The sequence below is a fragment of the Canis aureus genome, chromosome 14 (assembly GCF_053574225.1).
Source record: "Canis aureus isolate CA01 chromosome 14, VMU_Caureus_v.1.0, whole genome shotgun sequence".
NCBI classification, from domain to species: domain Eukaryota; kingdom Metazoa; phylum Chordata; class Mammalia; order Carnivora; family Canidae; genus Canis; species Canis aureus.
The window spans coordinates 18,753,532-18,771,725 of record NC_135624.1 but is presented as its reverse complement, the minus strand read 5'-3'; the positions used below and the strand labels follow the sequence as shown (position 1 = coordinate 18,771,725).

The window sequence follows — 18,194 nt, the reverse complement described above, 5'->3', positions numbered from 1 at the left end:
TGGAATGGGTCTATTTATTTATTTATTGACAAATACTTCTTGAATTACCGAGCAAGAAGGTACTACGGGTGTAGTCAATACCCTTATAGCATTTTCAGTTTGGTAGGAAAGAATGATATTAATCAAAGAATTACACTTAAAAAACAATGTGAACTGTGAAGGGAACAGTGAAAGAAAATTTCACATCATGTGGTAAGGGGGAATCACATATATCCTGGAGGGAGCATATCAAGGAAGAGAAAATACCAGATCCAGAGAGATTAAATGTTGGGTAGAACATCACCATGGACTCCCTTTATTGATTCATAACCAGACTTCCCAAGCATGAAAAGCGAATAAAGCATATGACATGATGATGGAGTTTCTTTACAGGTAATATTTTTAATTGGTACAAATCCTGAAGAAAAAAAGCATACCAATTCACAAAATAATCTGTAACATGAATTTGTTGTAATGAGATTGTATCTTCACGTTTTACTTAGAAACTCAGAATGACAATTCAGAGAGATAATTTCATTTGGATTGTGACTTAAGTGGAATTTTTAAGATATAGTGAGGTATCTTGAGGTATAGTGATATAAGGTGCAATTACATTTAGTGATAATGCTATTGTAGAAAAATCTTCTCATAGTACTTTTTGTGTATTTAGACCAATCCCAAAATACACCTGGAAATTACTGTGCACACAACCATTTCATAGTGAACTCGTGAGGAAAATTTAGGAATTTAAAATTGTCTCAAGTGGAAGACCCAGAGCCTATGCAGTTCCTTGATTTGTTCCCCGGATAATTGGCAGCCAGTGTGTGTGTGTGTGTGTGTGTCTGTGTGCTGAAATCTTTTTTGTCTGAAGCAGAAAGAGCCTAATGAACAAGAGTATAGGAACCTGAGTATATCTAAATCCTAGTCTCATCTGGCTTTTTGAATCTGGACAACTTTATTTATCTCTTTGATTCTGCATCTGTAAAAGTGTTAATCATTGGTTATTATGTTGATTAAGTCATGGATGCATTAAAAGAAACTTAGTTTATCTTCTGTCTGAATGGTTTAAATATCAAAAGAGAAAGCATTTCCACATGCCATATCAGTTTTATAGCAACCCATTATGAATTTAGTATTCATTAATTTATCTGAACTATTTTTTTTTAAGACAGAGAATACTTTAATTTAACCCATCAGAGAAATGGACAGCTTGGATCTGTAACAAAGTGTTGTGTTTTAAAGCAGAGGTCAGTAACTGTATATGAGAGTATACACTGCTACAAACAAATTAACTGATCAGAGCACAACTTATCAATGTTCAATACAGAATAAGCTTCCCTGTAAAAGCAGCACCTTTGTGACATTTTTAACTTTAGTATTCCTCTCCTTCTTCACCCTTTCCTTCAACAGAATCCACATCAACCTCCTCATAATCCTTCTCCAGGGCATCCATGTCCTCACGGGCCTCAGAAAACTCTCCTTCCTCCATGCCCTCACCCACATACCAGTGAACAAAGGCACGCTTGGCATACATCAGGTCAAACCTGTGATCCAGACGAGCCCAGGCATCAGCAATGGCTGTGGTGTTGCTCAGCATGCACACAGCTCACTGTACTTCGGCCAGGTGTCTGCCAGGTACCACAGTTGGAGCCTGGTAGTTAATGCCCACTTTGAAGTCAGTGGGGCACCAGTCCACAAACTGGATGGTATGCTTGGTCTTGATGGTAGCAATGGCAGCATTGACATCTTTGGGAACCACATCGGCATGGTACAACAGGCAGCAAGCCATGTATTTACCATGGCGAGGGTCGCATTTCACCATCAGGTTGGCTGGCTCAAAGCATGCATTAGTGATCTCTGCTACAGAAAGCTGTTCATGGTAGGCTTTCTCAGCAGAGATAACAGAGGCATATGTGGCCAGAGGGAAGTGGATGTGGGGATAGGGCACCAGGTTGGTCTGGAACCCATCAGATCCACATTCAGGGCTCCATCAAATCTGAGGGAAACGGTGATGGAAGACACAATTTGACCTATCAACCTATTTATTTTATTTTTATTTATTTATTTTTTTTATCAACCTATTTAGATAAGTGAAGGTTGGGCGTTCAATATCGAGGTTTCTTTGACAGATATCATATATGGCCTCGTTGTCTACCATGAAGGCACAATCAGAGTATTCCAGGGTGGTGTGGGTGGTGAGGATGGAGTTGTAGAGCTCTACTATAGCTGTGGACACCTGGGGTGCAGGGTAGATGGAAACTCTAGCTTAGACTTCTTGCCATAATTGACAGAGAGACATTCCATCAGCAGGGAGGTGAACCCAGAACCGGTTCCTCCTCCAAAGCTATGGAAAACCAAGAAGCTCTGAAGACCCATGCACTGGTCAGCCAGTTACTGAATTCGGTCCAAGACAAGGTCAATGATCTCCTTGCCAATGGTGTAGTGCCCTCGGGCATAGTTATTGGCAGCATCTCCCTTGCCTGTGATGAGCTGCTCAGGGTGGAAGAGCTGGCGGTAGGTGCCAGTGTGAACTTCATCAATGACTCTGGGCTCCAGATCTACAGACACTGCCCTGGGCACATGCTTGCCAGCGCCCGTCTCACTGAAGAAGATGTTGAAGGAGTCATCTCCTCCTCCAATGGTCTTGTCACTTGGCATCTGGCCATTGGGCTGAATGCCGTGTTCCAGGCAATAGAGCTCCCAGCAGGCATTGCTGATCTGGACACCAGCCTGGCCAAGGTGGACGGAGATGCATTCACACATGGTTGCTGCTTTGCGGCTGCGGGTTGGATGGTGGAGAAGAGGAGAGGTTGTTGCTTCTTATAGCGCGACTCCTAGGTAGTCGATGTAAGAGAACCTGCGCTATCTGAACCATTTTTCACCTAGTCATTGTCTGAACTACCCTGTGACTAATGAGTCATAAAAAAACATTACTAGGTGTGTTTTTTTTTTCTACCAGGCAACATTTTAAGAATAAAAATGTGTACAAAGATATACGAGGAGATAGCCGAGGGGTTTGGTTGAGGAAGATGTATGGTCCTTGGTCAAGATCTTTGCTCTAGCCTTTAAAGTCCTTAGGGCAGCTGTGATGGTTGCTCTTCTTTGTCTCTCTCACTAAGAGACAACAGGAATCTACGGAAAGAAGATGAGAGACTTTGAAAGGTATTCTTATGAAGGATTAAGTCATAAGTATTATACCTGACTTCGTCCTATTTTCTCCCACCAGTTCTGTTCACTTAAAGTGAGCCATTATTGACTTTGTCTCACGTTGTATAAGTTAACTTATCCCTTGTGCTGAAACCAAAGTGGTCACATGTCCAAGGAGTTGGATCCTGAGGCAATTCTCATCTTGAATTCTAATCTATTAAAATCCTAATGTCCCCTGATTTTCCTTTATTGCTGATGCTCAGCATCTTGGCCTTTTTAGCCTTAGAGTTGAAATGGTATAATGGAAGGGGCATTGGGTTTAGACCCAGAGGACAGTTTTGCCAGAATTACACAATGGGAGAATTATGTTGCTTCTCTGTGTCCAGCTTTTTCTCTTCTCAGTTTTAATGTCTTTTTTTCTTTTTTTTTTTTAAAGTAAACTCTATGACCAACCTGGAGCTTGAACTCATGACCTTGAGATTAAGAGTTGCATGCTCTCTTGACTGAGCTGGCCTGGCATCTCCTTCTCAGCTTTAATATGGAGATAGTATTATGCAGCTTCTAAGACTGTCTTGAGGATTAAATGAGTTAGAGCTGTGCATGTGGAAGAAAACAGTAGACACTCCTGAGCATTTAACTGAAACTGAATTTTAAGTGACCTCTCAGTAAACAGTCAGACTTTCCCAGGCTGACTACTCTGTATTCTCTCCTCTTAAGAAATTTTGTTATTTCCCCTTAAAATCATGATCTTAAAATAACCCTTATTAAATAATATTTTAAAATAACCTAAGTAAAAATATTTTAAAAGTCAATCCAGAGGTGGTTTTGCTGAAATTCTTCCTCATCTCCTCATAATTCTAATTATTTTTCCCCCAATCAAAGTCTTTTTTAAAATAGCAGATTTCAAGGCCATAAGTGTTCTCTACAGAACTAACCTTTTTTTTTTTTTTTTTTTTTAACCATAACCTTTCATAGTAAATAAGGAAGCAGTAGAATTGCTCTTGGTTTATAATGGGAAACACCGAGCTGTCAAGATTTATAGTGGTTGATTGTTCCTATATGAAAGATGCTTATTTAAAAGTGGGATAATTCAGCAAGAATTCATACATCCACAAAGAATTGTCATATTTAAAATAACTGTTTCATAAAATCCAGCTTTCCTGCTTTTAGATCTCTTCTGGATTCTTTTCTTTCTTTTCAGAAATAAAAGTTTTTAAGCTGAACAAAAAACTATTTAATGTTTTATGGTCACATGCTAGGTTTACTAAAACAAGTTAATAAGTGAACAGTGTTTCTCTGACGAGCCATTTACTACCATTGACAGCCCTTGTTACATTTTTGACTATTCTAAAAGATCAAATTCATTTTCAAAAGACAATGGTTTGCCAATATTGACAGAATCCAGAAGAACATGTAAGGGACAATACCAAAATGAACATTCCAAAACTATTTTGAGCAATGCCATCATTTGTGGAGTAAGTGCCTAGTTTCCAATTTAGACTACCCTGAAGTGCACAGCACTCATGGATTATATGAATCATGATGTTCTTGTTGTTTCATAAAAATTCATCACTTTAAAGTTATAGCTCACGTAATAGTTGATTTCCAATTTCAAGAAAAAATTCAATCAGTCATGTAATTGATCATTTTACGACCTGAGCTCCAAGGAGTCCTGAAGAATGCATCATGACTTATTTTCAAGAGTGGTTAAGGTTGTGATGGGGAACTGATATTGAGAAGGGCCTGTAGCAACTTCCCAGTCAGATTTCACCAAAGCAGTTCCATTTTTACTTATTACTTAGTTTGACTTATTGGGCCTCAGTAAGAAAATTTCATCTTAATATAGTTTCGTGCTTTAAAAGTTTGAAAACTGAAAAAAAAAAAAAATAAAAGTTTGAAAACTGAATGAGTTTTATCATTACCCCATTTAAAGAGTTCCAAATGTCGTTGAATGCCTGAATGAGAATCTTTATAGAAATCACTTTAAATTGATTGTTAATCCCTCACCTGGAAGAAAAATGAGAATTATTTCATATCCCAAAATAAATACAATGTAGTAATAACACAGATGAATGTCTTTACTTATTTATTAGCATCTCAATGGGTTAGAATAAGATAGCTACCTGACTTTCAATTTGACTACTTAAAAACTGTTGACAGATTGGTAACCAAGTGGCAAATGGCCACTAACTAAATACAAATAGTAATAATGGCTTTGTATTAGGCATATAATAGGAGATCTTTCATATGAGATTTCCCAATTGTAGATACTGGCATATCTCTCAGCTTTTCATATGACATTTTGTTGTCTTGTTTGTTTCTGGTTGTGGTCATCTTGTCAGAAAATGGAGAAACATCATCTTATAGCCATTGTTTACCAACAGTAAAAGCCACCATTTCTAGGTCTAACATGTATGAAATGCTGGCTCCATCTGACTCTGGTCTTTGCTCTATACATTTATAGGAAAACCTGCCATAATGGGCATAATGGAAACAGTGTTGGGCATAGTGGCAGCAGTATATTTGATGTTTACAGCAAAGAGAAAGCCGGGGTTTGTTTGTTCAGGGTTCACTTCATTGTCCCAGAAATTAAAATACTTGGTTATCATCAGAATCCATTTTACACAAGTAGCCACAATTCAGTCTCCTCCCACCTTTTCGTTCCTGGGTGAGTGAGTCTTAACTCTAACATGAAAGTCATGGTGACAAAAAGCCATATGTATTCTTATCCAGCTGTCAGTGGTTTAGACATCATTGCACTTAGTGAAAAGAATGAAGGATTTGGGCAGAGAAAGATCTAGGTTCAAATCTCGAACATCTATCTTGTAGAGTTAGTGTGAGGATTAAATATTAAGGAGAGACTAAAACAAATGGCTGCTGATAGTACTATTTTGTTAGTAAAAAAAATCCTCTCAACACTCAAGGGATGATATAATATATGTGCAATCTAAGTAAATGTGGCAGTATTTGTAGCTTTTAAATAAGCTATTTAATGTCATGCTGACAAAACCTATGATTCCTAGTAGTTGTTTTAGTTATTAGACTATTTTGCTGCTTGTGACTTGTACAAAAGTCCTTGGAGAAGGAGGGTGAATGGATGTTATGAAGGGCCAACAACAGAATAACTTCTCATTGTCTCACAACATTTTGTAGTTCCCTTTTTGCCTAAAACAACAGTTACTTAACATAGTCATTTATGAAGACTCCAAATTAGGGAGAGGGTGGCCACCCTCTCAATTGACAAGTTCTCTAATTTGACAGTTTTTTACATTTTCTTGTTCTAACTTTATGAACAACTGTTATGTTCATCAACAAAAGCAAACAGGCCTGAATGCATGATGTCATCCTGCTGAGTTTTTTTTAATGCAAATACAGATTCATTTATAAGTTAATTTTGTCTACCCCTATGCCCAGTATCCATCTGGTCTTATAAAAGATCAACAATATGAGACAGATTTCTAATATCTTGTATTTATCAGACGTTCCAAAGATACATCCCAGTGCTGAAATAGAAAAACATTTCATCACCTTTCGTTGGTGGTTTCTTTTCCCTACTCTGCGATGCTTCAATTTTAAGGCTTATTTTATAAGTTCTGTTTGGACACTACGTTAACCCTCAGGCCACAGAGTATTGGCAAACGGTTGATTTCGTTTTTCCCATTGGCATAGCTGCTGTTCACAGCAGCTCTCCCTCCCTCGCTTTTGTTTAAATTGGCTACAGTGTTTCTTGCTTAAGGGATTTACCAGAATGTGGCCATACCTGGGACAAGCTAAACTCAGGATAAAGAACTGGAATGGGAGGGCTGTAAACTGACCACTGGATGCGTAATATCATTCTTTCAACTGTTCAGAAAAACACACACACACCACGAGCCCTAACTTTGAGAGGTGGAAAACGAACTGAACATATGGTAAAGTTAAAAATTAATATTAATAAATGGAAAAGCGATTTCCCCAACAGACATTTCATTTTAAGATTGTCCTCTACTGGAATGATTTATTTGACTCTCTAATCTACTTGGAATGGGCAACAGGCTGAAAATGGTAAAGAACACTCAAAGCAGAAGCAAGTAAGCAATGACTATTATAGCTAAAAAGTTTATAGATTCAGATTCTTCGCCAAAGGATATTTATAGTTTGCTATAGAAAACTTGATTTCTCCCTCTTCTGAGTCTCAGATTAAAAGACATAAGAGAAATTCTCAGCAATTTAAGACTTGATTATAGTTTATTTGTGGTTTTATTTGCATATTTATTAATCACAGTGAACTTGACATGGAAAAGGAAACTGACCTGGCTTGTGGAACAACTAGGTAAACCAAGGCAATTCTGCAAGTATCTGAAAGAGTTTTATGAGACTGTGTCAAATGCAGCACTTACAAACCTAACCATAAATACTATAACTTTTCCTATACCTGAATAACTTCTCATAATGGTAACATTCTGAAAATTGATGGAATTGTTAATTCAATGGTTGTTAAATTGCACAATTTCAGCCTTTACCTAACCCCACCAAAAAGTGTCCCCCGCTCCCCCTACTTTCCATCTGTCTCCTTTTATATTATTATAAACAAAGATTTTGAGCAAGGCTTATAATTGTCCTTCAGTAACGTATTTTTTCTTGTCCTAGGGTTTTCTATTGATAGTCTTATTGGCTAGTAACCAAAACTGATTGACTGATATGAAAATAAAACTGCAATGGCAAGCAGACTCTGATCATGATTCAGTGAAGATAGTTGTGTAAATGTAACATTGGCAGTAAATATTGGCTATAAACTGAAGCTATCACTAATTAATTTAAATAACAAACTTGTTTATTTGCACCTTATGAGCTAGGCCAGCAGTATACAAGGATGGTCCAGGGGCCCCTAGGAGTCTCCAAGATCCTTTTAGGGGATCTGCAGTGCTGAAGCTCCTTCATAATAAAACTAAGAGTGATCATTTTTTACTCTCCCACAACTGTTCAGTGGAGTTTTCCAGAGGCTGCCCAAGATTTAATGGCATCATCTTTCTGATGGCTAATAACAATATGTGTGCTTGTGGATTTTTGTGTTTAAAATTTTCTATTTTGGAGTGCCTGGGTGGCTCAGTTAGTTAAGCATCTGCCTTCCACTCTGGTCATGATCCTAGGGTCCTGTTCCACTGCAAGTCTGCTTCTCCCTCTGCCTCTTCCCCTGTTCGTGCTTGCTCTCTCTGTCTTTCTCTCAAATAAATAAGTAAACTCTTTAAAAATTTTTTCTGTTTTAAGTTTGAGTACAGTAAATAATTATACACAACTATAAACAGAATCCCTTTGGAGTTCCTCAATAATTTAAAACATGTACAGGGGTTCTGAAATCAAATCCTTTGAGAATTTGTGTGTTAAGCAACAACATAATGGTAAAAAATGAGTAAGATGTAGATGTTACCTAGGCTGCTTCTTAGTGTTTTTCTGTATTGTAACTGAGTCAGGAAGAAATGCCTAAGTCTATTTCTAGTGATCCATCCAGTCCATTCTTCATCCTTTGGGTTTGATGGCTGTGTTTTTAGAGCTAAATTCTCTCTGGACTCAGTGCTCTAGAATCAACAGTTCTGTGTAAATGGAAGTGCTTGGCCTTATGCCAAATTTGTATCTCTCAAGAGTTGTGTGAAGAGGAAGTGTCCATATTTGCATTTATAAGAATATGCTACTTGATGGTGTTGACAACTGGCCTGTTGAAGGTGGCGAGATAAACACTCTTACTCCTGTGGCATGTACTCTGATAGAAAACCAGCAGAGGAATCAAGGAAATATAGAGATCGCCACTTCGTATAAGTATTTATGCAACTTGGTTATGAAATTTAAAAACCAGTGATCTCAGAAGAAAAGACTTAAAAATACAGTCCTAACGATAAAGGTGTGTTTTTTTAATTGATCAGCATTTTTAAAAAACATTTTGTTTATTCACGAGAGACAGAGAGAGAGAGAGCCAGAGACATAGGCAGAGGGAGAAGCAGGCTCCATGCAGGGAGCCCGATGTGGGACTCAATCCTGTGACCCCAGGATCACACCCTGAGCCAAAGGCAGTCACTCAATCGCTGAGCCACCCAGGCATCCCTGCATTTGGGGTTTTAAAACACATTTTGTAAATGAAACTTAAATCTTTCACTTAAGGCTTCAGTTATATCCTGCTTTCAACAAATATTTATCAGACATCTACTGTATATGCTCAGCATTTTGAATGCACAGATAAATACTATATGGTCCCTCAGAGAGCACACAATTTACAATCCCAGATGCAAAGTGACACAGAAGCAGAGATGAGAGTCTTTTATTTTTCCCAGCATCACTAAAGAAGATGTAACAGAGAATGTATAATAGATGTGGAAGATGAGAACTATGTTTTCGGTGAGGGAACATCATCCATGATCACATAGATGTATTAGAATTCTTGGTATATACAGGGACCAACAGCCAATTTAAGTAGGTTATATGGGTAGTGAAAGGAAATAGCTTGGAAATTTAGGTTGGAATCAGACTGTGAAGAGATTTGTAGGCTATTTTAAATGCTTTGAATTTTATTTGATCATCCACAAGAATTGCACACTCAAAGGTCTTGCATGGGCCAGGCAAATAAAGTGATAATAGGGTAGGATATTAGCCCTGTCCTTTTGTTGTTTTGTTTTCTAATTTTTAAACATGTAGTTTTCTTTGCCTTTATTATAGTGATGTGCTGGAGCAGGTATGAAAGGCAATTGTTGATTCCCAAACTCAAGTTCAATGATTTTATGTGGGTAGCTTCAAATCTAGCACAGTGGAGGCATTTAAATCACGGGAATTGGCAAATGTGACAAATCAGTGTTTTATTTTCTCTCTTTCTCTTTCTCTCTTTTTTTTTTTTTTTTTTGCTATGTACCAGCACACCACTTGGTGAATGTGGAGAAGGGTATTCACTTCTCTACCTTTGTAAAATTGAATGAGCAGCCCAGGAAGTGTTAATTGACAAATGTGAATTTGAGAAGACCACGTGGACGGTGGTGAACAGCAGTGTGAGTACCCTGCCTTAAGTAGAATAGCAACCTCTCTGCTCCAGTCTAGATACAGAAAAGGGCCCACTATTTTCAGACATCTCAATTCAACAAGTGAATTCAGAAATCTACATATATTGAGATAAACTCTCCCAATTTTTCAATATTAGAAACTAATTTGGTAGCAACAGTGATTATTACCAATAAGCTAAATTTCATCTGCCTTTGCTGGAGGTAATGAGAAATCATTAAAAGTTTTTAAGCAGTGTGACAACATGATGAGTTTTCATTTCAGAAAAGCAAGTCTGGAGGATGTGTGAAGGACGATTGAAAAGAACAAAGGCTAACAACAGAAACTTCAGTCATGGGGATGGTGAAGACAGATTCTATGGCATCAGGGAGAACCATCTGGAGGGCAAAGTCAAGGGTTCCATTCCTACATAAACCAGTTACATTGCTGTTTTCCAGCAATGGCCTATACATTTCATCCTGACAAGCTTTTACCACAGGCACACTGAGATTTAGTCAACAGAATGATTGAGGACCAGTTTTCTGCAGGGAAGCTTTCAAAGTAGACACCCAAATGGTAGTAGGTCAGTAGATTTATCTTCATAAAGGATGGCATTAATATTGATTCCATTGCTTGGGTACCTTTGGAAACAGTAGAGCAGATGCTAGTGTGAAAGATGTTACCTAGATCAAGTTCATTGACATATTTGCTTTTCAGATTTAAACCCGGATATAGGCAGATGAGTTTATCTGTGCTGCATACCTGATGACTGTATTTCAACAGAATGAAAGATTTAAAACAAAAGTGCTTTTGAGTGCTCTGCAGAGTCAGTGCAAATGGGGCCTTGGCATGGATTTCCTCTGAAAGATGCCCAAATTCCCCCTCATTTCTACCTCCCTTACTGGTTTGGGTAAATAAAATATTTATGATTTAGTAATAAAACCTCCCAAATACTAAGCTCTTTCATATGTCCACAAGGTGTGGGGATCTTCAGAAGGACTGGAAATACCAAGACTTAGCCAAGGCCCTTAAATAGGATATTTGAGTTCCCTCCTGATACTCTCAGTTTCCAAGAAGCCTAAATTATTACTTGATTGGAACAGCACAGTCAAGGACATATACAGTCTTTTGTTGAGTTTTCCCTTTGGGAAAATATCTAGACTGTGTCCTTGCAAAGAAAACCTCCATATTAGGGATGCCTGGTTGGCTCTGTGGTTGAGCATCTGCCTTCGGCTCAGGGTATGATCTCGGAGTCCTGGGATCAAGTCCTGCAACAGGCTCCCTGAAGGGAGCCTGCTTCTCCCTCTGCCTATGTCTTTGCCTCTCTCTCTGTGTCTCCGATAAATACATAAATAAAATCTTAAAAAAAGAAAATCTCCATATTAAAAATTATTTTATGTTTTTTTTTTTCAAATTTGTAATGACTGGAGTCTGTTGACTACCTGGGCAATTTAATTAGCTATATTGGGTTTTTAAAAATTATATATGGCAGCTACATTTGCCACTGCTAACATTCTTTGTCATGATTGTTAATCCTGGTCCTAACTCTTTCTCAGCTGAACACAAGGAGCATCATACCAATTGTAGGGCACCTCATACTCCTTTGGACGCCAGCCACCCCCCCAGCCTTTCCAGTCTCTCAAGGACTTATTTCCATGCCTTCATTTTTTGCTAGGTATATTGGGGTAATATAATAGCTGCCTGATGCTACTCTCATGAAAAGTCATTGAGAAATTGCACATAAAATGGTTGGCAGTGTCTGGCACACAGAAAATATTCTAAAATGTTGACTATGTCAGTTTTCACTGAGAGCATCATATTCATGATTGCACTTTTGTTATAAGGTATACATACACATAGGATGAGGCCTGGAAGGGTCCTGGCCACAGAGCTTCCATGCCTCCTTCTACTCTGACTTCTGCAGTCAGAACACCCTCCTAGCACATTGGTGTGTTCACCAACCAGGAAGTTCTTCCAAGCCTTAATGTTCAGATTTTTAAAAAAATTTTATTTATTTATTCGTGAGAGACACACAGAGAGAGAGAGGCAGAGACACAGGCAGAGGGAGAAGCAGGCTCCATGCAGGGAGCCCGATATGGGACTCGATCCCGGGTTTCCAGGAACACACCTTGGGCAGAAGGCAGATGCTCAACCGCTGAGCCACCCAGGCGTCCCAGAATTTTTATTACATATACAAGATTGGTTAAATCATTGGCCATGTGAGTGAATTCAATCTCTGGCACATCACCTCTTTGGAGGTCAGAGATTAGTGAGGACCCAAGTTCCAGCCCTCTAATTACATGGTTGGTCTTTCTCTTGATCAGTACCTATTTTGAGGCTATTTAGGGGCCTACTATATATCACCTCATTAACATAACAAAGATGCTCCTATCACTCTGGAAATTCCAAGTGTTTTTGAACCAGGGACAAAGATCAGATATATTCTTTATTATAGAGAGAGAACATTTAATTTTACTATTCACTGTACTTTGAGCCTACATAAACATACTGAACCCATCTCCCACTACGGAGCCCAAGCAATAGTTTGCTTCTCTTCTAGCTTTAGGTGAGTTCCCAGCTCCAAAATGTATATCCCAGTCTGCCTCCTCTAACTCGAGATTGTTAAACTCAGTTTTCTAGGATACTAACCATCAGTCCCCAGATTCTTGTTCACTGATTCTTCTGTGAGAACTGTTAGATTCTCTTGGGAATAGGATACATGATGGACTGTTTAGATGACTCATGGTTCTTCAGACACAGGTAGATTAGGATCCCTTTGGGGAGACTTTGTTCACAGCAGGACTTCTGTTTGGAGCAGACCAGTTCAATTCTCCTACACCAAGCCATCTTACAGAGCTTCTAGGTAAGAAACTGCTGATGTTTAGAGGAGCAAGTAGGCCACTAGCCACATATCAAGATGCCTGCCAGGGAAAACTGACTCACATCTAGGTGGACTGGTATATACTCATGTGTTCATCCAATTATACTATTACAGGAGAGCAGACATTCCTTGGTCACTTTTCAAAATTTATGTTGTCTTATTTCTTCCATGGAGTTAGGGGAAAAAAATCCATTTGCAATTTCTGATATCATTTGCTAATTTCACTAAAAAACTGCCCACATTTTTAGAAAATTAGCATCCCAAAGAAATTTTGATTTTTTTGAAACGTGGGATCTAGTTGCAAGTTCTTTTATTCATTTGCAACAATTGATATCTATTGACATCTGTGAATTTTCCAAATACATCAGATGCCATTTGCTAAATAAATGGTATTCTCTAACTTCAGAAAAATCAGTAGTCTCATCTGTTTGAGTACTTAACTTCGGAAACCCTTTGTTTATTCTGACCTTCCATAGGATCAGGTTGACATATGGATGCTTAATCAAGTACTTAAAACAAGCATAAATAACAGAGACTTCACATGTGTAATATTCATAAACTTCCAGATTTGTTTTTCAAGTTTCTTACACTAGAACATCTAAAAAAGGTCATTTAGGACATACTTTAAATTTTAACACTTCAGCTTTAGTTCTTGAAATGGTTTTGGGAAATCATACAAAGGGCATTATGTAACTCTGGGGTGATGTAAGCAGATGTTTTATGTATTTGCATAATTCTATCATATATTTGTATAACTCTAGAGTTAAGTGAAATTACCCTGTTAAATTTCAGAAACATTTGTGCAATTCTTTTCTTTCTTTCTGTTTGTTCTTCTTACTTCTTAAAATCAAGAAATCTTAGTGCTTAAAAAAATCCTGGATTTTCAACACTGAGATCATGGTTGTATAACACCAAACGCAAATGGAGACATAAAATATATTAGGAATGAACACTTAAAAAATTTCCTGGAGTGGCTAAATCACAGAACTATAAAATCTCTGGATTGGAAGAGTCTCCTGAGCCTTTCACTAAATGCAGAAACTTTTTCTACAGCAAGATCAAACCAAGCTCAAACTTCTTTTTGCCTCTGATAAGAAGGATGGTAACTGAACACACTGGAATATATTTTTAAATCTCATTTAGGGTAGAAATGTATTATCGATTCTAGTTTTGCCTAGTTGATGAGCCCTTTATTCATAGACTAGAAAATTTTCATTAATATATGTTTTTAAATAACTTTTTCTTTGGAGGATGCATGCTTGTCTAATTTGTTTCTGTTTTTATTTTGTTTTTGCACTTAAGGTGGCTGCCTTTATCAAATATGGCTCTGATGAGTTTTAAAACTAAAGTTTTAAAGAAAAATGATGCCTGTAATCACTCACTATTTATTCTTAAGTAGAAAGAACCAAGTTTGCACAAAATTTTGAAATCTGACATTTTTAGGATATAACACGGATTCAAAATAAAGGCAATAGATGAATTTCATGTTAAGAATAAAGTAGTACTTTTATCCAGACTGCTATTTATATATATTTTTAAAGAAACACTATAAAAAATGTCACGTATATAGGGCAGATTTATCTAATAATAAAATATGAACATAGAGATTTGGAAGCCTCCATACTGTGATCACAGTGATGTGTACCTAGAGAAAGAAAACTGCCCCCATCAGTGTAATCTCACCCCCATTTCATTTCATATATGATTATTTTATTTTACTATGTGCTTAGCATATTTTTGGATGCTGTGGAAATTAAAACATAACTCCAATGATAGGCACTGGCAATTATTTGCCATCTACTATGAACCAGTCCACTGTTGGGTGCATCACATAAATGTCTTATTTTTCCCACTTTAGACAGTTGAGAACCAATGAGATCAAACCATATGATATGGGCACAGTTGTGACAGGTAATGCTTTTAACCCAGGTGTGTCGGGTTATGCACTATGCACTCTTTGCATATTGTTGTATAAGGCACTGTCCCTGTTCAAAAGAGGCTCAAAGTCCAAAGTCCTGTTTGTCACTTTGAAATCATACATGAAGCCATCAGAATTGCATTCAGATAAGTTACCAATTTAAATGGTATTGATGAGCATGCTAGTTCATTGAACAGTCAGTCCTCTCTTCAATGAAGACTTTTTTCTTTTTTTTCAATGAAGACTTTTTATGTTTAACTTCCAATTATGTCTCCATTTCTTTTCTTAAAATCATATGCTATTCATAACTTTATTTTTTAAGACTTTTTAATTTATTTAATCATGAGAGACAGAGCGAGGCAGAGACTTAGGCAGAGGGAGAAGCAGGCTCCTTGCAGGGAGCCCGATGTGACACTTGTTCCCAGGACCCCGAGGATCACGCCCTGAGCCGAAGGCAGATGCTCAACCACTGAGCCACTAAAATGTCCCACATAACTTATTTATAATTAAAATTCTCAGTTAGAATATTTGACATTACAGAATGGCGCAAGTCTGTTTGTGGTTATCTTATGAACTTCTGATTTTACTTCCATTCCAGTTTGTTTATGGAGCAACATGGAGCATTTTATCTACCAGCAGTTTTGCAGGAGGAAAGTGGTCAAAGCAACAGAATAATTGTATTTATCAAGGCCACAAAGAGTCCTGGAGTCACAGGTCTTCTTAGGGTGACATGGGATAGCTTGGAGGATGAGAGAGAAAATTATAGAAGTTATTTCTGGCCAGGAGGTCAAGGGGCATGTGAGGGAGAGGAGAAGAAAGTGAAGAGGGAAAGAAGATGGGACATCTGGGGATATGGAGAAATGGAGAGTTTGCCTTAGTTCCTCGCCTGCCTGGGAGCTGTGGGCAAAGGGATAAATGTCTGAAGAGAAATGTTAGTTAGCTCTGCTGTACCATGAGTGACCGACCCATCTGTATTAATTAACATTCTCCAGAAAAACAGAACCAATAACTGTGTATGTGTGTGTGTGTGTGTGTGTGTGTGTGTGTGTGTGTAAGAGAGATATATTTTAAGGAATTGGCTTACAGCATGGTGAGAATTGGCAGTCTGAAGTGCAGACTAGCAGATAAAGACTCAGAGAAGAATAGATGTTGCAGTCCTGAGTCCAAACGCACTCTGGAGGCAGAATTTCCTCTTCCTTGGGGGACCTTAGTCTTTTACTCTCAAGGCCTTCAACAGATTGGATGAGGCTCACCCATATTATGGAGAGTAGTCTACTTTACTCAGAGTCTACTGCTGTGAATGTTAATCTCATTTAAAAAGATATTTTCACAGCCTCACCTAGACTGGCATTTCACCATGTATTTTGCAACTGTGGCCGAGTCCGGTGGACACATAAAATTAACCATGACATCCTCTTCCAGATAGTCTCTGAGTTAAAGTTCCTTTAGAATTCATTTTATGTTAGGCATGGGTTTGTTTGGTTTTGTTTTTATTTGAGAGAGAGCATGAGCAAGTGAGCATGAGCAGGGCGGAGGGGCAGAGGGAGAGGGACCCTGTCACAGGGCTTCATCCCAGGACCCTGGGATCATGACCTGAGCCAAAGGCAGATGCTTAGCCAACTGAGCCACTCAGGCACCCCCAGTAGGCACAGTTTTAGGTGCTGGTAATAAGGAAATATATAAGAGAGATGAAGCCCTGCTTTTAAGGTGCTTATATTCTCAAAAAACAAGTTGACATAAATAAACTAGATTTCAGGCTGTGAGAAGGGCAATGAAAGAAACAGCCAAGGCAACATGATGGAACTTATGGACATGCTGTAAGGGCTGGAACCTTAGTCACTTATCTAATTGTGACCCAGAAGATGTGAGTTTTATATTCCAATCTTGTAGGACACTTAAAGTTCACTGAAGCAAAGTATCATTGAATTATTTTTTTCTTTGTGTGTGTGTGTATGTTTGTATAACACACTCTAGTTATGATTGTTAATTTATCTCCCTCCTGTATGGGTCAGCATACTCAGTACTTTATTTGGGGGTGGTGAGAAGCATCTCTGAGGGGGTGACATCTGAGGTGAGATTTAAGCCCAAGGATACAATGTGAGCAGGACAGGTTGGGTAGCTGGAGTGTATTGACAGGGAAAGAAGCCAGTGAAGGGAGGTTGGAAGCTGGGCTAGAGCGGGATTCCAAAGATTCACTTTTATTCTAAGTACAACAAGAAGCAATAATATGCTGTTGGAAGGTTTTATATGGGTAAGTGACATCATTTAATTTATTTTTGAAAATGATTGTTCTGGCTGCTATTTGGAGAAGGGCTTGTAACAGGACAAGAATGGAAGCTGAGAGGCAGGATCCAAGTAAGAGGATGATATTTAGGGGTGACCATGAGAAGTGAAAAAATGTTTCAAATATTGTAGCAAATTAAATGGTTTTAAGTGAGAGACTTTGAAAAGGGGAAGAAAAGGAGATTTTTAAGATATTGGATTATATTTCTTAATTCAATTATGTCTTTTGTCACAAGTGCCAATTGAGGTTAAAATATGAAAGAGCTATTCTTTGAAGACTTCGCTTTTTTCCTTAAACCCCAAGTCCTAAATCATAAAAGACCTTAATACCTTTTAAAAAATAAAGTGAGTTAATGCTTTTTAGGATAATTCAAACTAACAAGTGAAAGGAGATGTTTGGATGGGCAGAAATTTCAGGACTTTTTAAATTGTCAAGCCTGTGACCATGTACTCAATACATATATAATGCTGGCATTGCTGATGTTTCATTGAGGAAATGGGGAATTGTAATTTTCCTTTATATAAATATTTTTGACCATTTTATTTTTGGGATGTCTTGATTTTCTCCTTTTCTCTTGAAAAGTCATTATATTACATCACATTACATTGCATTACCGATTAGTTTCTCAGTATCAATGGAAAAGGGCAAAGCCCAGTGTAAAATCATTCTTGTGTGGAAATGGTTATCAAGAAAGAAGCATTTATGCTTACATGATCATTACATGACCGGATGTGTATGTCTGCGAGTGCATAGACATTACATTGGGAAATCAGAGAGAAATTCGAGTTTTCAGCAAAATGCTGCAAATTGAGCTTTTCTTATTGTTTAAAAGGCCAAGTGTTGTAAAATGATTTAGAAAATGTGAAATGTAAGGAGCTCTAAAATTATTCTCCCCAGCCCACTGCCTTCCATCCATCACTAGATTATTGAAACAGCTTCCAAGCTGACTTCTCCCCTGTAAGTATCTCTACATCCATTCTTTGCACTAC

General features: G+C 37.9%; 1 pseudogene; it reads right to left on the bottom strand.

Annotated features, from left to right (window-relative positions):
* Positions 1-1,218: 1,218 nt before the first annotated feature.
* LOC144282852 (tubulin alpha-1A chain-like) lies at positions 1,219-2,742 on the bottom strand (annotated as a pseudogene).
* Between the last annotated feature and the right edge of the window lie 15,452 nt (positions 2,743-18,194).